The sequence below is a fragment of the Zea mays genome, chromosome 5 (genome assembly GCF_902167145.1).
Source record: "Zea mays cultivar B73 chromosome 5, Zm-B73-REFERENCE-NAM-5.0, whole genome shotgun sequence".
NCBI lineage: Eukaryota > Viridiplantae > Streptophyta > Magnoliopsida > Poales > Poaceae > Zea > Zea mays.
This window is the reverse complement of record NC_050100.1, coordinates 38,616,071-38,643,022: the sequence shown is the minus strand read 5'-3', so window position 1 is coordinate 38,643,022 and position 26,952 is coordinate 38,616,071. Positions and strand designations below refer to the sequence as shown.

Below are 26,952 nucleotides of genomic sequence, written 5' to 3'. Positions count from 1 at the left end.
ATACAAATCTGGTAGCGCTTTACCTCTTTCCTTTGTCCTCACCCCTAACTAGATTTAAAATATATAGATTTGAAATAATGGATCTTGAAAATAAAACCCTGTGAGTATTGTATTGCCCTAAGGTTAATCACAATGGCCATTTCGTAACATTCTTTCCAACACTGCCACATCATCAAGAGTGTTATGAAACTAATAATGAAACAATGTCTTCAGTGTAAAATTTCACTTTACTATTTCATAGACTAACATACCAATTAAATGCTGCCACTAAACAATCAATAGAAATCAGTAAAATATGTGAAGATGAAACAAATCACTTTCAATGGAGGTTTCACATGATTTTCAAGACATTGGAAACATGTTGACATGGTTTCATCCCCATAAAACCAATTTCATCCCATGAAACTCATTTATCTTAGATATTGTGCCATGTCATCTAAAATAGTGATGTGACACACTATTAAATGTGCATGAAACCATCATGAAACTACCATTGTGAATAGCATAAGGCTGTCTCCAGCAGCTTTCCTATTTCATCTCCTATTCTATCACATATTTCAAACTCTACTCTATAAATAGTATCATCTACAGTATAAATCCTCTATTTTACATGATCTACTTTGCATAGCCTAAATAAATAGAAGATGACACACCCTTCTGGGCAGTAGGGTGTCAGCTGCTCCCCTTCAGGCGGTAGGGTGCCAGCTGCCCCAAGGCGGGCAGGGACCAATGTGTGAAAAAAGAAAAAAATACAACTAGGAGAATGTCCCTACCGCGTCACCACCGGACGGTAGACACCTAGAAATATTTTTTAGCAAGGTAGGATATAGTTTTGAAAATTCAAATAATTTAAAATATAAAAATACCTAAAAGAAAGATAGGGTCCTCCCGTGAACCTAAGAGCATCTCCAACCGATCCCAGTCATTACTCCTAAAACTTTTTTGGGAGAATTTCAGTAAAACACACATCCAATAGATCCTCAAATGTAATCCCAAATTTTTCGGGCCCCAAAAATGATTACTATCTGGCGCATATTTCCGTAGAGCTCCCGAGGCCTCAATCGCTGATTTTTTTTCTTTCTCGCCGTGACGAAACTTGTTGGCGTCGTCCTCCCTCTCGTGGCGCGCGCCGCCACCGACTCCCCTCTCCAAACGCTCCGCCAGCCTGTAGCTATATCCAGCGCCGCCCCTAACTCCCCCTCTCCACACACTCCGGCGTCCTCCCATCCTATCACGCGCTGCCCTGATCTCTCTCTCCAGGCACGTTGGCGGCCTCGCTGCCACGCGCCGGTGGCCTCCTTGTGAAGCGCCATCGCCAGCCACTCGTCAGTCGTCACCCCCGAAGCGTGTCTCCATGAGTGCCGGCAGGAGCCTATAGGTGCGTCCCCATCGGAAAGTAGTTCGGTGTGTTTTTCCTGTAGGTGTGTCCCCGCCGGAAAGTAGTGTGTACGTGTGTTTCCGATGCCAGCCACTCTGCATACATGTGTTTCTCCTATTGAGTACACCCAATAAACTTCTAAATAAAGTAGTCCGATGTTGTACTCTGCATACCGATTCCAGTATGCTAGTTTATCAAGGAGTCTACCAAGGAAATCCATTTGGGGTCAGGAAAAACTAGAGAACTTCAGCTTAACATGAAAGCTTTTTTATTTGGACAACTAAGAATGAAGAAGTTCAGGTTCATTCTTCATGCTTTTATACCAATTTTGGATTCCACAGATTTGACAAATAATTGCAGGAAAGTCAGCACATCAAAGTTAAAGTTTAATTCACATATTAATCACAAAAGTGCCATAGGGCCATTTCTATCTGTTTTGGTGATTAAGTGCTCAACATACCACATTAGACTAACTACTTTGATATGTGCATGTGTACATGCCCTTAAAAGGCAAGTTGAAGAGATTAAGTCCAAATGAGCTAAAATGGAGGGCCAAAAGTGCAACTTTGGGCAAATCAACAAAAACATGAGGTTTAAGTGTTTGAATATGTTGCACATACCCTACTCTATATTTTTAGCACTTTGTTTTGGTTACTAACTCATTTCTGCATGAAAAGTGCATTTTGGACTTGAAACAAGCCATATTGCAAATCATGGTGAAAACGAGAAGAAAAGGTATATTTCCTACACTTAGTCAATTGGATTAAGTGCTAACTATGCTTGTCTAAGTTGTAGGAAAGCTACCAAGGAAAGCCAAAAGGAGGTGGAGAAGTTTGGCTCAAAAGAGCCAAAGTTGGGCAAGGCTAGGACTCACAGTACTGTCTAGTGGGCCATACGGACGAAGTCCCTGGTCTTGGGAAATTATTTAATAATTCACCGGACATCTACAGTACTTTGTCCGGTGTGCACCGGACAGCCTACCCAACGGCTCTTTTCCAACAGGCGCCAGCACGCCAATGGCTAGCTAACGTGGCCGATGTTCGGTGGTTCACCAGACTGTCCGGTGCCATGACAGTTATGGAAGGCACCAATCAGAATCTTCAGTCGACCGTTATTGTGCACTATCCAGTGGAACACCGAACAGTCCGGTGCGCCCGTAGATAGAAAGGTTTTGAAGCTTCCATTTGGATATCCAATAGCTCCAAGACCCCTTGGGGCTATAAAAAGGACTCCTAGGTGCCTTCAACTAGTACCCAAGCATCTCAAGAGCACACCAACACTCTAACACTCTGTGACCATGCCTTCTAGTGATTTTAGAGAGATTCGAGCGCCAGTCTTGAGTTATTCTTGTGTGATCTTGTACTCGCGCTCTTGTCTTTGCTTTTCCTGTGTTTGTTGTTGTGTTGTGCTTTTATGTGCGTATTCTATCTCGCTCCCTTACTCTGGTTGTGATTGTGATCTTTGTGTAAGGCTATGAGAGACTCCAAATTGTGGAGATTCCTCACAAACGAGGATATTGATATCAAGTTTGATCTTTGGATCACTTGAGAGGGTTTGAGTGCAACCCTTATCCATTGGGATGCTACAACGTGGAGTAGGCAAGCATATTACGCTTTTCTGGACCACGGGATAAAAATCATCATGTTTCTTGTCTCATTTACATTATTGCGATTTTCCTTCTTCCTAAGTTCACACTACTCACTTGTGATATTGCTCTAAGTTTAATTCTTATCTTGATAGAGCAATCAAGTGAAGGGAATTTCTCTCTCTTTCTCTCCATTTAGACTTGGTTTAATTTTGCACTAATTTTAACTTTTAGACTAAGTTTGTGTTGTTTTTAGCTATTTGTGCAGGATCACCTATTCACCCCTCTAGGTGCTCTCAATTGGTATCGAAGCTGGTCTCTTCCATTGGGTCTAACTCAAAGAGATGGCTAGCAATGACACTAAAAGGAAGGCAAAGGTGATTGAGGAGAAGGAGAAGATTCCCGCCGACAACATGACCAAGGGAGGAGAAACCGTCGACTTGGGATTCGGCAAAAGGATGAAAGGCAAGAAGAAGAAGAGGATCAAGAAGATCGTCTACTACGACAACGACTATTCATCTTCTTCGCACAAGGACACCGAAGACTCCTCCTCTTCAAAGAAAAAGACAGTTAAACATGATTACTCTAAAACGTCTTTTAATTATCCTTGCATTCCTTACCATTCAAATGCGCATTTGCTCTCTATCCCTCTAGGCAAGCCTCCTCATTTTGATGGGGAGGATTATTCTTGGTAGAGCCATAAAATGCGTAGCAATTTGTTTTCTCTTCATCCTATTATTTGTGACATAGTAGAAAATGGAATGCATGTTTTAGGTAACGATGATGAAATCCATAATGCTATGTACTTTCAAGAGATGTTTCATAAAAATACCCAAGCTACTACTATGTTGTTAGCCTCTTTATGCAGGGAAGAATATAACGAAGTGAGTGGTCTAAACAATGCAAAATAAATTTGGAACACATTGAAGATCTCTCATGAGGGCAATTACATGACGATGATCAACAAGATGGAGCTCATTGAAGGCAAACTTGGTAGGTTCACCATGAAGAGAGGTGAATAGCCAATAGAAATGTACATGAGGCTCATGACCTTGGTAAACCAAATCCTCAACTACAAAAACACAAGACAGACTGATCTCGACATCGTGTGCCTAATGTTAAGGTCATTTATCGTTCTTGATCCTAACCTTGTGAACTTAATTCGTGAGAACCTCAGGTACACCAAGATGATGCCCGAGGAGATTCTTGGAAGATTTCTAAGCAGGCGTATGATGGCCAAGGAGGCAAGGTACATCGACTACATCACCAATGGGCTTCTTCCTCACCACTACAACAACAAACCACAACACATCGCTCTCAAAGTGATGAATAGCAAGGAGGTGCTCCCTGACAAGGTGGCACAAATTGTGGCTACCGGCTCTCAAAGTGACGAACAGCAAGGAGGTACTCGCCGCCTGCACATTCAACAAGTCTTCTCTCTTCCCCAACGAGTGGTATACATGCCTCATGGCCAAGGAGAAGAATGTATTTACATGTGACACTCTCAATTATACTTCTTCTAGCAATGAGGAATCCCTCATGAGCACACGGTGAAGCCATCCAGCCCAGGTGCCTTGTCTGAGGGCATGTGCCTAATAGTGTTATAAACATATTCATCTATAACATCCTCATCAAGGACGTGAATGTCCTAATGCTACACCCAAAGATCCTAAAGATCGACCGCCTAACTGTGTCAAGACATGTCAAACGGATTCAAAAGTTTACCAACTTTTTATAGGGCCTGCCCTAAGTAATTATCTACAACTTTTGTAATTGGGGCAATGTGATTTGAAGATTATTTCTATTTGAACGTGTTGAAGTTTGAAAAGAGGTACACGATCAAACTTAGAAAAATTAGGGTTGTCCCCATTTCTGAAACCATTTCCCATCTTTTTCATTCTTGGTTAAGCTTCATTTCCTTTGGGATTTGAATTCTTATAATCAATAGTTTCATACGCCAAATGCTTACCTCCTAAGTTTTTGGTTTTTGAAGAAACTTCATTCATCAAGCACAACAATCACTAAATCACATCATCACATATAGTTTAAGAAACTACCATTACCTAAACTCAAGAGTTGAAAGATCAACCATTATCAATCCAAATTATATAAGTGAAATTACTCACACTCTAGCACTCTACGATAATCTTTGTCTAAGAGAACTAGGTTTTCAAATGGTGCAAGCAAGGGTTCACTTCTCAACTATTAGTGGCAATTTAAGATTTTGATGTAAGTGATAATATGATTGATGATGCTCATGATAAATCCTTCATGATGCACATGCCATGAATGAGTATGCTAAACACCAGGGGTGTTATAGCTTTGCTAGCAAATAAAGTTGAGTTCAAGCGGACCCAAAAGTGCCAAGAGGCCTTTAAAGCGCTGCAAGAGAAGTTGACTACAACGCCTGTCTTAATTCTGCCTAATGTGCACAAGCCCTTATCAGTGTATTGCGATGCTTCCTACACCAGCTTGGGATGTGTATTGATGTAAGAGGGAAGAGTTGTGGCATACTCGTCCTGACAGCTGAAGGTTCATGAGAAGAATTATCCAATCCATGACCTAGAGTTTGCAGCAGTGGTTCATGCACTGAAGACATGGATGCACTGAAGAGTTTGCGATGTTTATACAGACCACAAGAGTCTAAAGTACATATTCACCCAGTCGGAGCTAAATATGAGGCAGTGAAGATGGTTAGAGCTGATCAAAGACTATGAATTGGAAATTCACTACCATCTAGGCAAAGCGAACGTGGTGGTATATACTTTAAGCAGAAAAAGTCAAGTCAACATGATGGTCGTTCACCCGATGCCTTATGAGTTGGCTAAAGAATTTGACAGACTTAGCCTCGGATTTTTGAACAACACACGAGGAGTAACAATCGAATTAGAACCCAACTTAGAGCGAGAAATCAAAGAAACACAAAAGAACGATGAAAAGATCAATGAAATCCGGCAGCTGATTCTAGAAGGAAGAGGCAAGGATTTTCAGGAAGATGTAGAAGGTGTGATATGGTTCAAGGACCGCCTGTGTGTTCCCAATGTTCAATCCATTCCGGAGTTGATTCTCAAGGAAGCTCATGAGACAGCCTATTCCATATATCCTAGAAGTGAGAAGATGTATTAGGATCCGAAGAAGAAATTCTGGTGGAACGGAATGAAAAGGGAGACTGTAGAGCACGTGGCTATATGTGACAGTTGTTAGAGAATAAAAGCAGAGCATCTGTAACACCCTAAATCCGTCACATAAAAGCAACCTATTTGAATTTATTAGTTTTCAATATAAAGAAAAATATTTATGTTAAATAATGAAATGGTGATCAAAATGAATGGAATGATTCTTAAATAAATAAATTTTGCCAAGTGTTTAATGCATTCATGCTGAAGCATAAATCTTGTTTGGTTTGAATTTCAACCCCAATTTTTGAGATTCGATTCTATGAGAAAAAACTTATTTGTTATAATGATAAATGATTTGTGAAACTATTTTTTTAACTTGTAGCAGCTCACGCTAATTATGTTCTTGTCTTTATTCCAATATAGAAATGTTTATTTGGATTTATTTCTTGGTATGAATTTATTTTATATATATATAATCGATCACTAAATAATTTTTTGTCTAGTAAAAATGTGTATTCTATTTGTGTTAATATTATCTCTGAAATTTATTTAATTTTTGTTTGAAGTATATATGTATATATTAATGGAAAGATTTGGAAATTTGAAAAGAAATCCAAACTCTAGCGTCGGCCACCTAAAAGAAAAAAAACAAAGCCGTGTGCGTTCAGCCATTTCTGGCACTAGCTCAACCGTTTGCCTGCCTCTTCCTTTCTCTCTAACAGGTTGGCACATGTTCCTCTCCTTTCTCACGATTTGTAGAATAATAGAGACCTACACTTTCTAGTCATGGTCGTTTGTGCGTATCAACCGTCGCCAGCCACACTTTCTGGCCGCACGCACCGCCAGCCCGTTCACCTGCTCACTAGAGCACGCGCGCGCCGCGACGGCTCTTCTCCCCACTAGCCGCGCGCACCACCGCGCCGAGCTTCTCTCCATGGCGTTTTCTCTTCTCCCCTCCTCCACAGCAATTGCTCTCAGCCGTTTCTCGCAGTGTTTACGTCATTGTTGATGGTAATTTATGCTGCTGTTTCTTGTAGAAATTAAAGCGCATCCTCTTTAGGAGCTGCCTTCCCTTCTCTGGCTATATAAAGATATATCGGCCGTGCTCCTTTCTCCTCCACTGTTCACTCGCTTGCTTCTCTATTTGCCTCTACTACTCCATCGCGCTGCTTGCTAGTTGCCTGATCTGCTCGCCACCGAAGCCTCATCAAAGACTTTGTGGCCGTGACGTCACTAGTGCTCAGCACTGCTTGTCCTGTTGTTGTCACACCATGCCCTGGTCCCAGCACCTCCGCTCGCCGTTGCCGCGACCTCGCCTTCGTGCCTAGCGACCGAGTCCTCGCAGCTGGAGATCCACGACAGAAGCCACCACCAGTGCCAGCTTCCCTGCACCGTCGAAGTCGCGCCAAGCTCGCCGAGCCCCTACCTCGGCCATGCCTTGCCCGCGCTCTGTTGTTTGTGCCTTGCCTGAGCCTAGCTGTTCGCGCCTCGCCCGAGCCTCTGCCGCTGTTGGCCTAGACCGTGCTCTCCTCGTCCGCTTCGGCCAAGCCACCCTCGTCTGTCCCGACCGACCCCCGCCGTTCTCGTCTCGCCCGAGCACGCCGTCACACTGTAAGAGATTTCTCAATAAATAAATATTTCTAGCTCAAATTAAATATAGATATGTATTATTAACTTCATAATCATGTACTAATCATATAGAAATATCATTTTACAACCATTATTGTGTGCCTGCAAATTAAATATGTTTATAATCAATTCACGTGTGGATTTTCTAAACTAGTAAGTGAAAATAGTAGATCACCTTTTTAGTAACAAAAACATTTAGATAAATAATTACATGATTATCTTTGCATAAAACGTGATTTAGACATTAATTAATCTTATATATTTTTGTGCAACATAGATATTTTTCTATTCACAGTAAGATTTTTATAATAATATTAAAATGACTTAATTAGGTCCTCATAACGAAGGGTTCTAACTATTAACCCTTTTATGTTGCCTTGTTCTTAATTCATAGCATTTGAGAACAAGTCCCCAACATTGGCGCCCACCTCCGGTGAACTCATTTCCATTGATTGAGCTGATGGCTTCGTCCAATAAGCAAGCTGAAGCTGCTTCGGCTACAAAGCTAGTGCTCCCGATAACAGGCGGTTTATGCTCAGAGCCAGCTAACAAGAAGCAGAAGAAGGAGGCTCAGAGAAGAGTACATCATGTTGGGGTGCAGGGACCCTTCATCAAGACAAAATGGTCCCACATCCCAATCACCTTCTCCCAGGAGGACCTTCAGCTCAAGGATTATCCTCTTAATGATGCTATGCTCATATCTTGTGTCATCAAGGGATTTTTGGTCCACAATGTTTTGGTTGATACAGGCAGTGCAACTGATATCATATTTGCTAAGGCCTTCAGACAGATGCAAGAGCCAGATGACAAGATTCATGATGCTACACACCCTGTTTGTGGCTTTGGAGGAAGGCAGATTGTAGCACTTGGAAAGATCACAATGCCAGTGACCTTCAGATTTGTCCACAATACAAGGACTGAGCAGGTTGTGTTTGATATTGTTGACATGGAATATCCCTACAATGCAATCATTGGTCGAGGGACACTTAATGCTTTCTAAGCAATTCTTCATCCAGCATATCTATGCATGAAGATACCTTCGGAGCAAGGGCATATTGCTATTCATGGAAGTCAGGAAGCCACCAGAAAGGCTGAGGGAAATTGGACAGACTCAAAAGCCATCCACAATATAGATGGAGCTGAAGCTTGTGAGCAGTACAAATACAGAAGAGAGAAGGCTGCTTCAGCTGATTAGCCGAAGCCCATGCTTCTGTGTGAGGACATAGCTGAGCAGAAGGTATTGCTGGGGTCCCAATTATCTGAAGAGTAGGAGAAAACATTGATAAGGTTTTTATTCAACAACAAAGATGTTTTTGCATGGTTAGCCAACGATCTCTGTGGTGTCAACAGAGATGTCATTGAACATTCACTCAATGTCGATCCATCCTTCAGGCCCAGAAAGCAAAGGCTTCAGAAGATGTCCGATGATAAAGTCGAAGGAGCTCGGAATGAAGTAAAAAGACTTCTCAGTGCTGGTGTCATCAGAGAAGTAAAATATCTAGAGTGGCTAGCCAATACTGTTATGGTGAAGAAGGCCAATGGAAAATGGAGAATGTGTATTGATTTCACGGATCTCAACAAGGCATGTCCGAAGGACGAATTCCCATTACCAAGGATAGACTCTCTTGTGGATGTAGCAGCTTCGTCAGAACTTATGAGTCTTCTGGATTGCTACTCAAGATATCATCAAATCTATACTACTTATTAAGGCTCTAAAGGTAGCCTGCCTTTTCTCGTTCTGCCATTATACAATCTCAACCATCCGTTCTACAATTCTATAATCCCAGTCGTCCGATCCTACGTTTCAGTCTAGCTCCCCGATCCCGCACAGGCGCACACCGATCCCGCTCCTATCGCACCCCGAAACCCTCTGGAAACCGTCGCCCCCGACCTCCCATCTCCTCCCCCGAAACCCTCTCCTTGCCCTCAACGTCGGCCGTGCTGGAGTTCAGCATCTTCATCCGGAGCGACAGCGACGTGGCCGGCGCGGACGAGGATGAGGACGCCACATCTGCTGCGGGTAGCCGCCCTGCTGAGGCGGCGGTGCGTACGGCCTGTAAGACGCCATCGCGCGGCGGCTAGGGTTCCTCGGAACTCGAGCCCCAGCACACAGACATCGCGCCCGCAGACACTGCTCGCTCCCCCTTCTCTTCCGTCGCCGCCACCGTAGAAGCCTCTACCACTGCACGTCCGAGGCCACCGACACCTATTCTACCAAATCTTGGTCTGTCGGGTTAGGGTTGTCGCGGCTGCGGGAGTCGTGGGTCGGTGGGTGCGGCCGATGCGGCGATCGCCAGAGATCGGGAGGCTGTAGCAGCGGCGGGGCAGGGGATCTCCTGGGTGGATTCTCCGGCGATGGCCGCAGACGCACTATCCACCATCCCGGGTGCCGTGCTTCGGAACCTTTCTGACAAGCTCTACGAGAAAAGGAAAAACGCCGCGCTCGAGGTGAGGGATTCAATTCCTCGCGGGCTTTGGTCTTAGAGAAATCGGCAGGGATTTGAGATGATTGTTTTTTTTGTTGCTGTGGCCTTTGTACAGATTGAGGGGATTGTGAAGCAGCTTGCAATGGCTGGGGAGCATGAGAGGATATCAGCAGTTATCTCGCTGCTCACCAACAATTTCACATACTCGCCACAAACGAACCATCGGAAGGTTTGCATAGACTGCAGTACTTCATGTCTCTGTTCTTATGAGGTCAGATTTGTTGAGTTCTGTGGCATTTTGATGTTAGCAGGGTGGGTTGATTGGTCTTGCAGCAGTTACTGTTGGACTCACCAGTGAGGCAGCTCAGCATCTTGAGGTTTGCTAGCGCAAGCAAGCGATAACTCTTAAATTCTATTTAGTATATTCATATTCAACTTTATGCAGTGTCATCGCGTATTGGGTGAATCCTTGTGGCTCTTAAAGGAAACATGTGGCTATTTGCCTTAAACCTTGCATGCATAATCTGTAAATGGCAAGTTGGCAACTACGGGGTTGAAATTGCCAATGTCAACTTTCCTTACTGAGCTTCACCAATGGATCATGCGTTCTTCTATTAGTCAATGGTTCCAAATGACTTCATTTCTTGTGGTCTCAAGCACTTCATATTTCCATTTGCATTTATTTAGTTGGAGCTCAAGTATGATTTGATGAACTGTGTATAGTCCTTTCCCACAGTGCTGAAGGACATTATTATGCTTACTGGTTCACCATGAAAATATTTGTCCCAAGGTTTGCAAATAATTGGAGTTTTGGAGAACGACATGGTCTCCAAAACATAGCTTTGATCATTATTTGTTAATAGAATGTAATTGAACATCCTAATTCCTAACGCATCTATACTACTTATTAAGGCTCTAAAGGTAGCCTGCATTTTATCGTTCTGCCATTCTACGATCTCAACCATCCGTTCTACAATTCTATAATCTCAGTCGTCCGATCCTACGTTTCAGTCTAGCTCCTCGATCCCGCACAGGCGCACACTGATCCCGCTCCTATCGCGCCCCGAAACCCTTTGGAAACCGTTGCCCCCGACCTCCCATCTCCTCCCCCGAAACCCTCTCCTTGCCCTCAACGCCGGTCGGGCTAGAGTTCAGCATCCTCATTCGGAGCGACAGCGACACGGCCGGCACGGATGAGGACGAGGATGCCACGCCGTCGCCTCCTCCTTGCCACTGCCACCAGCAGCAGCTCGTGACCCGCGAGCTGTTCCCGGCCGGCGCCGGCTCGCCGGCCCCAGCGCCGAGGCATTGGGCCGATCTCGGCTTCTTCCGCGCCGACCGACAGCAGCAACAGGCGCCGGGCCCTAGGATCGTGCCGCACCCACATGGCGCACCACAGCCCCATCGCCGCCATGATCCTTATTTCTGTCACCGATTGCTTCCGACCCTCATTAATTTCTGACACAAACTCTCCGTCCTCCTTTTCTTCTCCCGCGACGCAGGGATTGCGGCAAGCAGGTATCTAGGTGAGCTAGAGCAGATCTATTTTGCGTCCCCAAAGATTTTCCCCTTTTAGTTCCTCATCCCATCCCATCTCGAATGGCATATTAGCTAACCGATTCAGTGGTGGTCTGGCTGCTGGCCGATACACGCAGGTGGATTCGACACCGCTAACGCCGCTACAAGACACGCACTGGACTGGACCCCTAGAATTCTTCGTCATGTGAGTCTCTGACCGGATTGATTGATTGATTAACGAGTCTCTCGCTCCTGGAACTCGCAGGGCGTACGACCGGGCGGCGATCAAGTTCCGCGGCGTGGACGCCGACATCAACTTCAACCTCAGCGACTACGAGGATGACATGAAGCAGAGTACATCATATTTGACATTCTCGAGGCACAGAGTGTAGAGTATAGCATGAAGGTTTCTTTTCTTGAGCTGTACAATGCGGAGCTTACTGATCTTCTAGCTGTACAATGAGGTAAATGTAAATGTGATGTACCGGCCACTACTTCATCCTCAGATCTCAAGTCTTCCCGTGTTCTTGATCCCTTTGTTCCCTTTGATTTCATCTCCGCTCACTTTCTTTCTATTCGATTTTGACGCCTGTAGATTGCAAGAACGGGACTGCTAAGCAAGCTAAGATTTCAATGGCCTATTCCTTCATACATAGGCCATTGAACCGAAAAATTTTGTCGGTATTCGGTAACTATAGGATCATGTGGTTGTTGGTCGAGTTGGACCAATTATGCTGGCTCATTTGTTGGATGTTTTGACAAGTCGATTCTAGCTTCCTTATGATCTATGTTAGATTTGGTAATGCATACCAGTTAGTAAAGCATTTATGATGTACATTGTTATACATAGAGCTTTACATCGCAAAAATTATGAGTTTCCCTCAGTTACGATATGCATTTAGTATTTATCGTATTTTGAAAATTAATAACCTATTATACTATGATAGGCTTGACTTCATGTTTATCTAAATAACTTAGTGTGATGATGCTTGAAAACTCATCTTCCATTTTGCCAGATCAATGAATAAAAGGATTATTCATATCAATGTCCATGCACCTTCTCAGAAAATCCTTTTGTGTTGTTGGTGTTGGTTTCCTGGACCTGTACTGGTACATATGCTAAGTCATCCACAAATCTAACCCAGAATTGTATCGTTCTTTTTATAACCATGTTTGGTACTTGTTTGAGTGCTCCATAGTTCGCAAGTTTGTTTTGTTATGATGTATTTTGACATTTGAATCTCAGACATGCTTAGGAACTACTGATTTGAATTTATGGGCTAACAGTTCCAGTATTTCAAATAGAAAGTATGCTATATCAAATAAGTTGATGATACTTTATGGGCTAACAGTTCCAGAATTTATGGGCTAACAGTTCCAGTTATGATGTACTGGAGAATGAAGTTAGACTGCATTTGATATTAGAAGTCTGATATTAGAAGTCTGTTTGTCTGATTGTAGTTGATTATAAAGAAGCTAGAGCTGATATTAGAAGTCTGATATTAGAAGTCTGTTTGTCTGATTACAGTTGATTATTTAGAAGCTAGAGCTTCCAGTCAAGTTTGATATTAGAAGTCTTCTTTTGCTTTTACATTTTGTTTTTTTATGATCTTGATCTTAGAAGCAGGGTTTTGGTACCAGCTTAACTAATTTTCTGAAGTTTTATGTTCTTACTTTAATTATAACTAGCTGATTGCAATAAGATATCATCAGGCACGCCGAGGAGAACAGGGGCCTCCTCTCCGCCTCCTCCTTCGACAGGCAGCAGCTGCGGTACGACCATCAGGCGTTTCATCTGCTGTACAATATGTGAATCAATCTTCCATTGGTATGAACTGTGATCTAATTCTTTGTCTCGACCGGTGCAGGAAGGAGGTGGTGAGGAGGGTCAAGGCCGCGGCGGCGGGACGTGAGTGAAGTGAGCTTTGTCGAGCCTGTATGTGGAGGTCGGCTGTGAAGCTGGGACTAGGACAAGGGCGAGCTGAAGGCTAGAAGCTGTAAATGCACCCTTCAAGAGTCTTCATAGGCCAAGTCTCTACGTAGGTATTGACAAAAAGGAAAATTCATGACAATGCGTTTATATGAGATTGTCCAATATCGAAACCAAGAATACATGGGGGAACAACTGTATTCGATTTTTGTTTCTCTTTCGTGGAGTATTACTGAAATATATGCTTCCATTGTTGAAGTGTCCAAATTAAATGTTATCTCTGTACAAAGTGTGTAGGCTCAGTTATAGGAATTCTATAAAGCAAATGACAAATATACATGTACGAACTTCAAATATTTCCTGGTACTAACCTCTCTGCTCTGAGATGACATGTTCTTTTGCTGTTATGAAATCAAATATTTCTTCATGATCTCTTATAATCTGTCAAATGATGTTTGCCCAGTGGCAATAGAAAACCCTTATATTAAAGAGATAATCGATGATGATGCGGACAGACCTAAAGAGGTTTGCTCAACTTTTGCTCTGAATTTATTAGTAGGCTGTCTTGGATACAGAGTAAGCAAGTTATGTGTTGTTTATTTTCATGCTAAATGATCTTTCTGGAACTTACAGTGGAAGGAAACAGTGGGCGATGAAAGCAGGGAATTTGGGAGGTACATGCGACAGAGAGAAGAGCAAGAGAAGCAGGAAGCAGAGTTGTTCACTCGGGCTCCTGTAACCAAACATGATAAGCAGATCGAGAAGCGCATAAGGAGACAACTTCATGGGTATGTTCAGATAGTTTATCTTTTGTTGCTTATTGTCTGTGTAAATACACAATCGCCTTTGATAGCACTTGGTTTGCCCGTTGAGATTTTCAGCTTGTCTTAATATCCAACTTACAACACCATCTAATATTTGATCCCGACAACAGGCTAGATATATTGTTTCTAAAAAGTGATTTTTGATGAAAACAAAAACCTATGTGCAAACGACTGAATGTCAAAGTCCTTTCTTCCATTTTTACCGTGGAGCTGACAGGATGTTTAGAACTATTGTTTTAGCTGATTTTTGTATTGCTCAGATCCTAACAAACTTTATGATAATTTGCTTGTTAGGATCAGCAAACAATCTACCAATGGTGGATTCCATGCTTAGAAATGCTTGTACCGTTAGGATTAATCTAGGGTTTATGCAAATCTGCCCACTGTGGATCACATGTTTAGAAACACCATTATTATTATGGATAATATATGGTTTTTGAGGATTTAGCTGTCTAAAGCTGAGAGGGTTGGAGTTGGACTTGCTCTCTCAAAAATTTTGAGAATCCAGACTTGAACCTGGAAGGTAAATAGTTGGGTTTTGGAAAGCTTTTTTTATTAGAAATAAATTTCTTTTGTGAATTATTAGTTCACTTCATTGATATGCTTACCTAATTCTTGTTGTGTAGGGAGAAAATTTACAATTGCTCAAATTAAGGAATCCAAACATCAACATGAATATATATACGCAGCTTGGAGACTAGGATGAGGTAAATAGTTGGGTTTCAAAAAGTTTTTTTATTAGAAATAGATTCTTTTGTGAATATGCATACCAATCTAGAATATGAAAGCAGTCCATCTTGACCAAACAATTCAACCCTAGATGGGCCAAATCAATTTGATTAGTCATGGTAATATCGTGTTATTTACCATTATATTCATGTTCTGTATCGAGAACATTCACATTAGATTGCGCAATAAAAAATTTGTCGCTTATTTTTCTTTGTTTTGATCCATTATGAAGTCTAAACATGGTTGATATCAAACCTATCATGATTAGACAACGCTTGGTAAAAATAATCTGTTTGAAAAAGTTGGCAAGACAACGCTTGGTAAAAATAATCTGTTTGAAAAAGTTGGCAGCATCAAACCTATTTGTTAAGGTTAATTATCAACTTTTATTAGGAAAAAATGTTCACGGGGCCTTCTTGCAAATAACGAATACTGCAGATTTTGCCTCAACTTTTGCATCTTTTTATTTTACAACAATATTGAGGTTGTCCCAAACTTGAGTTACAACTGACATAGAATGCTCAAATTTCAGTTCTTTCCACTGCACGTAAATTTGCTCTTGGCTGTACCAAGAACCTCCAATAGATGTGTCAACTAAATATGTATGTTAGATATCTTTAGAAACAACTCGCTAATTATTAAAATATTCATAGCCTTGTTTTATTTGGTGCGGCATCTGAATTTGACTTCATGCTATAAATAGAATCTGTTTTCATAGCCTCCGAGTTGTTATCATGCGGTGAATAGCTACCTACCAATCCCATCCCACCTTGATTGGAAATCACAGATGTATGGTACCTTGCAATAAAAGTGGTAATTATTAGTACGTATCATACTTTTGCTTTCATAACTCGCTAATGACACTGATACCATGTTTTGCACCTTATAAGAGCCGACAGATTTGATCGTCTTAATACACAATTCCATTGTTCGTCTTTGATTGTATTATTGTTGGCACCATCTCCACATGATCTCGACCTCTTCAAACTCGACTCAAGTGATGGCAAAACATAATTATCATGTCGGTAATTCTTACCTTTCCCTTCTAGCACTTTGGAAGATAAATTAGGGGTATCTTCTGCAGCTCTTGTTGCCTGTTGGGTTTCCATTTTTTGGTCATTGAACCAATTAGATCTGCATCTCGAACAGTTGACCCCTCTAATTTTTTCCATCATTGATTCATTTGAATTGTTCCCATGATCTGCTACTTTGATGGATCTCCCATTTGGGGAAGACTGGTGACCTATGTATAAATTTTCTAGGCCACCTATCTCTAGGACATTTCCCTTAAACTCATAGTGCATTGGTTGAGCATGTCATGCCATTAGTGTTTTTTGCTTCAGTTGCTGTTGCTCCTATCTGGTAGCCACCTGTTGCAACATATATCTGACTTTGAGTGGATTACTTGCACACAAGTGCTATTGGGTGGATCGGCTAACCGGTCCAGATACATAGCTTGTGGACTATCGATCTCCACAGCAAGCTTAGTCCACAAGTTCTTTGTCTTATGGCTTATTAACGAGTAAACAAGCTATTATGTGATAGAATAATTTTGTACCTATACTTTTTACTTGATATTATTGCTTTTCCATTAAAGTTACATGATAGTATTTTTACTCGATATTATTCCTTTCTCACTAAAATTGTGTGATCATATTTTTTTACTTGACACTATAGCTTTGGCTTCAAGGATTGGACAGCGGTCTCAATACTATATGTTTTTCTTATCAGCTACAGATATGTTTAGTTATGGTTTTATACACTTAAACATAAGTGACTGGAATCTATAAAAAAGTTATGTTCTGTTTCTTTGTTAGTCGACCATGATCTATCCACATGCTTTCTGTGGACTTGATTGGTAAGAGTCTTCATCTTTGCATAGGCCTAGCCTAAGACGGTACCGTGAAATGGTTTACTTTGTTAGTTCTATGCATACAGCCCTTGGCCCCATTATGAAAGAGTTGGTTCTCTCATTTTCTTGTATAGTGAAAATGTATTGTCAAAAGCCCTTAGCCTCACGACATTCATTTATCCTGAACAAGGCACTGAATTTTGGGGTGTTGTTCCTGCGTGAGTTCACCTTTTGATTATTAAGACAATATGTATGTACATTTTCATTAAGGTAGCTTGTTTTTGTGGTTTTTGTGCTGGTGAATTGATAATTTTGGGAGATTTCATTGGAGATATTGCATACCTAGCAGTTCCAGTCTCAAAAAATCACTTATTTGTCATGTTGCTTCAGAGATTTGACCATCACGAGTGCTTTTGCTTTGCCAGTTCCATCCCTATACCATCTTGCTTCGCTAGAGCAATGCCAGGCGCACCGGCCTCACGGAGGAGTGCTCAGCTGGTTCTCGTTTTGACCTTGCTCTAGAGGTGAGTTTGTGCCTATTGTAGAAAAAGATCCAAGCTTTAATTAATCATTATCATGCCATGTCTGAGAAAGAACTGTAATTCTTGTGAGGTATTCTCTACTCATTTTGTTGATTTTGTTGATTTGATTCAAATGGTTAACTATATGTGGAAAGTCATGCATTGTACTGGATTTGAATTAACCTCCAAGGAAAAAATAGTGTAAAGTCTGTATGAAAAAAGGCAATGACATCTTTTCATCCAGTAGCAGCTATCAATGTCAAACTAAATTTGTGTCAATGCACATACTGAAACTTAAGGCAGACAAAGAAAAAGAACAACCCATCTAGAAGGCAAGCTTCAATTCTAGAGATGCTTAAAAACAACTGTCAATGTACCAGATTTGTGAATTTGCCCTCCCAGAAATCTTTTTCTATTGCTTTCTTCATTTCTAGAAATTTAGGGAACATGTTTTGTACGGTTGCTGCAGAAGTTAGTTTGCTAGGTACATGCTTGCTATCTTTCAAATATTTTGATATTGAAAAAAATCTATGGAGCTTGTTGTATGGCTCCTGGAGGTTTTTAGATAGAAACTTTGGAACACGGAGTTCACAACTCAACATGATATTGCCATGTTGCAATTAGATTCCATATGTAAATTTTTTGAGATTGCAAACATATGTGTATGCTAGATATTGTTCTATGCATTTTTAACTGTTTTTCTTTTCTCCATGTCTAGGACATTGCTGAAGGGAAGGTGACGGTGCAAGAAGCCATCAACCCTTTTTTCTGAATGGGTTATTGGTGCAGACTGATTTAGGAGGGTTTTTATTGCCATTGTTCTGATTTGCTGCTCCACATAAAAAGCCAATTGGAAAGGTACCATTGTTTTCCCGTGCTTGCTACAACATGTTTGTTAAACTGTTGATGTGTACTTATGTGCCAAATATTCAAATATGTGGTCCGTTAGATTATTTAGTGTTTACATGTTGAGGAGCTACCTACGGTGGCATCAATTGTTGCTTATGATTTGCTCCCTAGAGGCCTTAAAGGTAAAAACCATTAGCCCTAAGGAATTATCTCTGGCATATGAACCATATCAAGTTGACATTCCTTTTTTCTAATTTTCTTGTTATTAATATGCCTGGTTACCTGCACAATTCATTGGGTTTCATCATTATCTTGATATTGGTGTGCATTTAAAATACTTGATCGATCTCTGTCCAAGTGCTACAGGCTGCATCCCAGGTGCTCGATGAAATGCCTAAAGGGCTACAACAATAGTAATTCACTAGCTAGCTCCAGCGAAGCTGCCATATGGGTCAGTCAATTCACGTGAGTAGGATGTTTGATTTCTAATAAAAGGATAGTGATGTTTAACATGTGTTTTGTTCCTTCAGTACCATGGAGGCACCAACTTCGACAAGACCTTCGGTGGGTCGTTCATCGCCACTGGCTAATGCGCCGATCGACGAATACGGTAGGTCGCCATGATTGTTTCAGTTTCTGTATGTCACTCACAGTTAATAAGAGGAAGAGAAGTGTACTAGAATTGATGCAGTAGATTGTTCTAGATGTGTGATGGTCTATATGTAACCAAAACTCTGAAAACCATGGCATGTTCCAGTCCGCTGAGGCAGCCGAAATGGGTCTCCTAAGGGACCTGCACAAGGCCATCAAGCAAACCGAGCTGGCGCTGATCTCTGTCAACCACACAATCCAATCCATCAGAAAATACGAGAAGGTCATCCAAATTCTGTCAAAAATGTATCGAGTTCAAACTAGCTACTCATGGAGTGAGTGCAGTTGTGTTCTCACTTTAATTTCAATGTATACATATTCAGTTTGAGCAGCGTCATTCCTGTTCAACTACCATAACAAAGTATCTTTAGAAGTATTCCAATAACTCAACCTCTTATTTGCTATGGAATAGGGATTATATTTGGGTGTATGCTAACGAGTAACAGTTCACCCAGATCCTCCTCCACTTGACTATGTCTCTAATGAACCAGACAATTAGATAGTCTCTGCGTGCTGACCTCTAAATGTTTCAATGCAGCATGACCATCAACTCGAATGAGCAATTCTAAGTCTGGGCAGTGACCGCAGTTGATCATCTACTCTGCTAGCCAGTCCATACATGTGTTCGTCAACGACCAGTCCTATGGTACTGTATGTCTAAACCTCACTGCTACCCATAAAAAAATCTGCATCTCGTGGTTTACTGATGGAACATTTCTGTAGAGTTCTTCAACAACAGGCATCGTATATGGTGGCTACAACAGTCCCAAGCTAACATATAGTGGGCATGTGAAGATGTGGCAAGGCAGCAACAAGAAATTCAGAACCAGGCGACCTCCATGTAAGCTCATAGCACCAGAAATTCATAACACTTCTTTATTAGTAATATCCAGTTTGCCCTGGAGATGAGCAAGGTTTATTATTTTTCTACTTGATTTCACTACTGTTCTTCCTTTTGTAAGCACATTTAACGTTTGATACAAGAATTAGCTAATAGAGATGTCATTTGCAGTGCCTCGCTCTTTACAAATTCCAATTGGTTTAATTTGCATTTGACTAGGACAAAGCACTAAATGATGGTTTGGTGCAGGCTCAAGCATGAAGCATCACTTATGCGTGATGATAAGGTATATTCAGATTTATCCTTTACAATATGTAAAGGCATTTAGTAGAGCCTTTTTTAACTGTGCTGCACTCTTGCCCTTTATGAGCCTTTTTTCAAAAGAACCTTATGTTTTCCAGTAAATTTATCATGTATGACTAAATTTACTGTTGTGGATACCTCTTTAGTTGAGATTTCAAATTTTTAACAATGAAGCTAGCTTAAAAAGTTGAACCAAAGGGCTCCTAAATATGGTCTACGAAGAGAAATGGCACTATTGTTGGCTAACTAGAATGACCTAATTAGTCTTAATATACTATAATTGTGTTAATTTTGGTTGAATGACAGACTACTCTTTTGGTAGTAGGTTCATAGGCTGAAGTAAGCTATTATACAGATGGCTCCACTTAGATATCCACATGATGCAATTATCAGTTGTATACACATGTTTTTTACTTGCAGGCGCAAGTCTTCTTTCCTGATATGCTATTCTTTTATTATGTATTGGTGGTATAGGTTCAATATCAATTGCATGTCGCGGAGATGGAGGCAGTTAGCGTTGCAATGCCTCCTGTTTATGTAAATCACGGTAATGATGGTGGGCCAGCTGTTAAGGATATACATATGGAGAACTTTAGCATCACTATTGATCTAATTCAAGAAGCCACTTTAACAATCTTATTTGGAAGGCACTATGGTGAGTATTTTGTGTTGTTTGATAGATTTCAGTATGTAAGATTGTGTCCGAGGCCTAGAAAGCATGCATGTACGGTTGTACCTTTATAAGTTTTCAATGAAATGATACTACACAAGTTTCAGAATTTCTTACTTAGCAGATTAGTGAGCTCCTTCCAAGATGATGCGTGCAACTTTGATGTTTTTTCCTATATCGACTAATCTATTGCATGTGGTCTGTGTTGGTTACATGCGCTTATCTGCAATAGATTACATATATCTTATTCTATTTTTTCTTAACAGATTATAAATGTTAGTGGTTGTCCAAGTTTCCACATGTGTGTCGCGTAATCTCACACATCTTCAAGGTTTGTGGACTCAAGTGGTCTTATGACAATTGCTAGCTTGCATCCAGAGGCAATGAGAAAGGAGTAAGATGTCTGTTGATATGTTTCTGTTAGTTTGGAATGCACTATTATTAGGACTCTACACTGTTGTTTTCCCATACTAATGGTTCCCCTTGTCTAGCTTTTTGATTGGAATCCACATTCAGTACAACCAGTACTGAAGTATACAAGCACACAACAGATGTCAAAGCTATTGCCATTTGTAAAAAAAATTGTTGGGCATTTTTTCTGTATCTTACATAATGATCTTTTTTCCTTCATAGGTCTAGCGAAGATGATTTTTAGTTAGGAAACAGAGCAATCATTTATCAGTATGAAAAATCACACTGGCCCCATACTAATAATTTTATTTTATGACGCACTAATTTGGTGAGGATGATGCATGTCTCCATGTGTGTTCTGTTCTCTCTCTTTTTTTAGCAAGGATTCTTCTCTCTGAGAAAAAATCCTGGTGCATGCTATCATGATGTTCGATTTGAGCTTCATTTACGTCCTTTTCTTACCAAATTTATACTATCTAGCTAGAGCTTGTTATTTTTACGTGACGTGTTTAGGTGACTATTGCCAATTGCGGTGGTAAAGCAAACATGCATATGTGGCCTGTCAATACGACATTAGTCAAGTAAATGGCCACATCAATAGAAAATATACATCGTGGTGCATAAAAATTAATTGAATGGATGTTATCATATATTTGTATCCCATATTTATGTCTATTTTAAATATGAATGTGTAATCTTTTGTATTCCATATTCTACTCAGATGTAGTGGTTATGATACGAGTGTTGGGTACCCACCAGCAAGTCTACTTGTATCTATCTTTTGATGAAAGTTGTTATGGTTATTTTTAATTTTTGTAGTGGTTATGATATGAGTGGATTGAAACACTATGTTGTTTAAGATCATGTAAAATTTATATATATCTAATTTAGGTCGAGAAGTCTCGTGTTATGATATGTTGTTTGATTTACGGAGTCGTGTCATGTGTATAAATTTTATGCTTTGTTTGATTTGCGGTACCACATAGATAACGATTCCACGTGTTTCCTCGTAGCATCACACGGACATAAACCTATTTGTACATAATTATCGTGGTATTGTAGGTTCCCGTTGCGACGCACGGGCACTCACCTAGTATGGATGAAGAAGGAGGATGAGCCGAAGACCAGCTTCATAACTCCCAATGGAACCTATTGCTATCTTCGGATGCCTGAGGGGCTCAAAAATGCTGGAGGCAGTTTCAGCAGGATGACGACCAAAGTCCTTCATTCCCAAATAGGCAGAAATGTGCTAACATATGTCGATGATATCATAGTAAAAAGCACGAAGCAAGAAAATCATACCACTGATCTGCAAGAAACATTTGCTAATTTCAGACAAGTTGGCCTGAAATTAAATCCTGAAAAGTGTGTCTTTGGAGTGAAGAAAGGCAAGTTCCTTGGTTGTCTGGTTTCAACGAAGGGGATTGAAGCTAACCCAAGCAAGATCGAAGCTATCCTTCGAATGGAACCACCGAGCACAAAGAAGGGGGCTCAACGGTTGGCAGGAAGATTGGCTTCATTGAATAGATTTATATCTAGGTCAGCAGAAAGAAACTTGCCATTTTTTGAAATAGTAAAGTCAGCCGAAGTCTTTCAATGGGCCCAACTCAATAGAAAGCCTTTGAAGAGCTGAAGCAATACTTGATTGATATCACAACATTAACTCCACCTGCGCTAGGGGCTCCGTTACTATTGTATGTGGCAGCTTCACACTCTGCAGTAAGTGCGGCGCTTGCGCAGGAAAAATTCGATGGACAAATCAAAAAGCAAGCCCCAGTATACTTTGTCTCCGAAGTTCTAAACTTATCAAAGAAAAATTATACAGAATTGGAGAAAGTGTTGTATGCTGTCTTAATGGCCTCCAGGAAGCATCGGTATTATTTTCAAGCATTCCATATAATTGTTCCTTCGTCACAACCTCTGAAGGACATCATGAGGAACAGAGAAGCCACTGGAAGGATTGGAAAGTGGGCTGCGGAACTAAACGAATTCAGCATTGATTATGTGCATCGATCCTCGATTCAGTCCCAGGCGCTAGCAGACTTCATCGTTGACTGGACGCCAGGGGCTCAAGAAGAAGAAGCAAATAAAGATACCAAAGCTTGGACGGTGTTCTGCGATGGTTCTTGGGGAACCTTCGGGGCAGGTGCGGCTGCTGTTTTAGTTGCACCTTCCAAAGTCAGAACATGCTATGCAGTAAAGCTTGACTTTAACTGCACAAATAATATTGCTGAATACGAAGCTTTGCTTTTGGGGCTTCGGAAGTTAAGGGCAATGGGGATAAGAAGGGCGATCCTTAAAACCGACTCTCAAGTTATTTCTGGACATGTCGACAAGAGTTGCAAAGCAAGAGATCCGAAGCTTGAGAAATACCTGGATACAGTTCGAAGGCTTGAGGCTTCATTCGAAGGGTTTTCTGTTAAGAATATTCCGCGAGGAGAAAACGAGCACGCTGATCTGTTAGCCAAGTCAGCGGCACAGGGGCTGCCTCTACCTTCGGAAGTGTTTTTTGAAACAATAAGAGCACCTTCGGTGGAACTCCTCGAAAGAGCAGTGCTCACTATATCTCCTGTTCATAGTGAAGATTGGAGGACTGAGATTATATCTTTCCTCCAAGGTAATTGCCTTTCATACGACGAAGCTTATAATAAGAGAATGGAGGCAAGAACAAGACCATATGTAATAATAGGAAGGGAGTTATACAAGCATGGAGTCTGCTCTCCACTTCTTAAGTGTTTATCCAGAGCCGAAGGTATAGAGCTGATGAAGTAGATACATGCAGGATTGTGTGGATCTCACATTGGGTCTAGGCCTTTGCTGGGAAAAGTTTTTCGACAAGGATTTTACTGGCCGAAGGCAGCTTCGGATGCAACAGAGCTAGTCCAAAAGTGTGAAGGCTGTCAAAAATGTGCCAGAGACCAGAGGCAACCTTCATCTCTTACTCAATTAATACAGCCCACTTGGCCATTGCAAAGATGGGGTCTTGATTTGCTAGGCCCGCTTCCACCAGTGCAAGGCAATTTAAAATATGTTGTGGTGGCGGTAGAATATTTTTCTAAGTGGATTGAGGCGAAGCCGTTGGCACAATAACTTCGGTCACAGTCCAGAAGTTTTTCTGGCAAAATATTGTTTGTCGTTTCGATGTGCCGAGGGCTATCACAGTAGACAATGGAACACAGTTTGATGCCGAAGCTTTCAGGGAATTCTGTGATCGGATTGGCACAAAGATCCATTTTGCATCGGTCAAACATCCAGAGTCAAACAGACTTGTCGAAAGGGCAAATGGTATCATAATGATGGGAATAATGAAGTTAATCTTCAATCAGCCCAGAGGAAAATGGCCAGATGAGTTGATTAAAGTGGTGTGGAGCCACAACACAACAATATCAAGATCAACAGGTTTTACACCATTCAAGTTATTGTTTGGTGACGAAGCAATAACTCCGGAAGAAGCTAAGGCAGGGTCAATTAGAACAGTAGCTTCGGTAGAGGATGAAGCTGACTATTCTGTGGCAAAAGATGCTATAGAAGGGACTAGGCTTCAGGCTGTGGAGAATATCAATAAATACCAAGCCAAAATAATAAAATGGCGTGACAGAAAGGTTCGGCTAAAAACATTAAGCCAGGTCATCTGGTGCTTTGGAGAGTGGCCAATCCAGACACAGTAGGCAAGTTACAGCTGAAATGGGAAGGACCCTTTCTTGTGGTATCTTCATCAAGACTCGGTTCTTACAGATTGAAGGATATGGACGGCAACGACATTCCTAGATCTTGGAATGCGGGCGAACTTCGGCGATCCTACGTGTAATTTGATGTAATCTTTTTCATTTTTCCTATGGTACCCTTTTCCTTTCCAAAGGGGGAGAAAGGTTTTTAGTGGGGCCATAATTTTTAATCTTTCTTTTCTTATTTAGCTCCATGAGAGCAAAATCCCCCAAATATGTAAATGTAAAATCTGAGCATGCACCTTTGAGTGCAGAGAAAAAGAAAAAAAATCGAGAGAAGCTCAAAAGTCGTCCCTAAGGGGATGCAGAGCATGACGAAGCTACAAAAAGCTGTTCCTAAGGGAGCGCAGCGCAAGTTTTTTGCTCAAAAGTCGTTCCTAAGGGAATGCAGAGCCAAATACCGTCGAAATATAATGCGAAGCGCGAATACCGCCGAAATATAAGGCGAAGCGCGAAAAGTCAACGCGAATACCGCCGAAATAGAAGGCGAAGAAGTTCAAAAGATGTTCCTAAGGGGATGCAGAACTTACACCAAAAAATAAGCAGTGCAGCAGAAAAATAAACGGCAAAGAGATCTCAGTTATTCCTAAGGGAATGAAGGTTGTGGATGAAGCTTCGGATGTGTGTGTTTGGGCATTCATTTGCATGAAACATTACATCATACATTGCATTCATAAACATTCATTTAGACATACATAGGATCATCATCATCATATCATACAGATACAGACAGTTGCTTCGGGTCTAAGCATACAACTTCAAGAAGTAGATTTGTGCTTTGTTGTGTACGAAAAGAAGGGAAGGTGTTTTTCGCCTTCGGCTCAAAAATACAGGTTTCGACCACATCAAAGCATTTCATACATCGATAGAAAGGTAAAAATATATTACAAGGTATGGACAAATTTACATAGTACAATCTGATTCTTAATTTACAATATTCTTTACAAGGGTTAATACAATAGTTTCCTTAGAATTTTTCCATAGCTAGGTACTCTAGCTTCATCTTCATTTGCTGAGCTTTGGATTACCAGCTAGGCTTCGGCTCTGTGTTCTTCGGCTTTGTCATCCTATACATATCAAAGCATTATAAGGAAAATTCAAGTTTCAAGGAAAAGGTAAGCACAAGGTATAATTTTACCGGCTTGAGATGACTTCGGGCTTCGTCACCAGCTAGGCTCCGCCCACCCTTCGTCCATATTTGCTTTATAAATCTATTTCCTATGCTTCGAGCTAGACTGGGGATATCAATCAGATCTGCTGGTGATAAGCTGAAGTTTGGTCTATTAACAATTTTTCCATGCGTGCAACCAAACTTCATGAAGGCAACAGCTGTGCCCCGAGAAGCTAGCAGGGCACAGAAATCACCGTGACCTGCTATAACCTCATCAAGAGCATCAACTTCACCCTCAATGTGTTCGAAGGTTCCCAGCAGGTCTTCAACCGAAGGATTAAATTCTTCAGAGCTGGCTCCAACTGAGTTGAAGATCTGCCTTAGCCGCTGCACGCATCGGTTGCTGAACTCCAGACATTTATCTTGAAGCTCTTTCAATGATTTTTGCAAATTTGAACTTTTTTCGGCCTCAGCTGCAAACTTTGTATCAAATTTCTATTTTTCTTGTTTGAAACTCTCTGATTTTGAGAGAAGCTCTTTATCCAACTTGGCAATTTTGGCCTTAGCTTCTGCCAGTAAACCTTCCATTGTCTGAAGTTCAAAATCTTTCTTTTCAAGAGTAGTTGTTTGATCTTTTATTTTTCTCTCCAACCCTTCAATTATAACTTCGTGTTTTTATCCTCAAGATCCTGTTGCATCCTCAAAGCTTTGCTTAATAACATACTCTGTATAGAAACAACCTTTGTTAGAAAAGACCTTTGATGTTAAAAACAATGCAAACTCAAAGAAAAGTTTTTACCTTGAAGTTAGAATAGAATAAACTACCGATGATATGCTGTCGTCGGTAGCGGCTAATATCGGTATCAAGCTTCGGGAAGCC

At 41.2% G+C, this 26,952-nt stretch overlaps 1 long non-coding RNA gene across 15 annotated transcripts; it reads left to right on the top strand.

Annotated features, from left to right (window-relative positions):
- Positions 1-11,184: 11,184 nt before the first annotated feature.
- On the top strand, positions 11,185-21,453 carry LOC103626253 (uncharacterized). 15 transcript variants are annotated; one of them, XR_004849402.1, is made up of 17 exons: positions 11,209-11,663; positions 11,793-12,119; positions 12,251-13,428; positions 13,524-13,694; positions 14,219-14,373; positions 14,858-14,932; positions 15,036-15,116; positions 17,416-17,514; positions 18,230-18,369; positions 18,727-18,811; positions 18,891-18,970; positions 19,118-19,286; positions 19,550-19,657; positions 19,735-19,852; positions 20,072-20,138; positions 20,630-20,810; positions 21,092-21,453. It is a non-coding gene; the product is annotated as an uncharacterized lncRNA (long non-coding RNA). The 15 variants fall into 15 exon arrangements; XR_002262235.3 differs by having other exon boundaries at positions 11,205-11,663; positions 14,219-14,932; positions 18,461-18,811; XR_002262238.2 differs by having other exon boundaries at positions 11,206-11,663; positions 14,219-14,932.
- Positions 21,454-26,952: the final 5,499 nt, after the last annotated feature.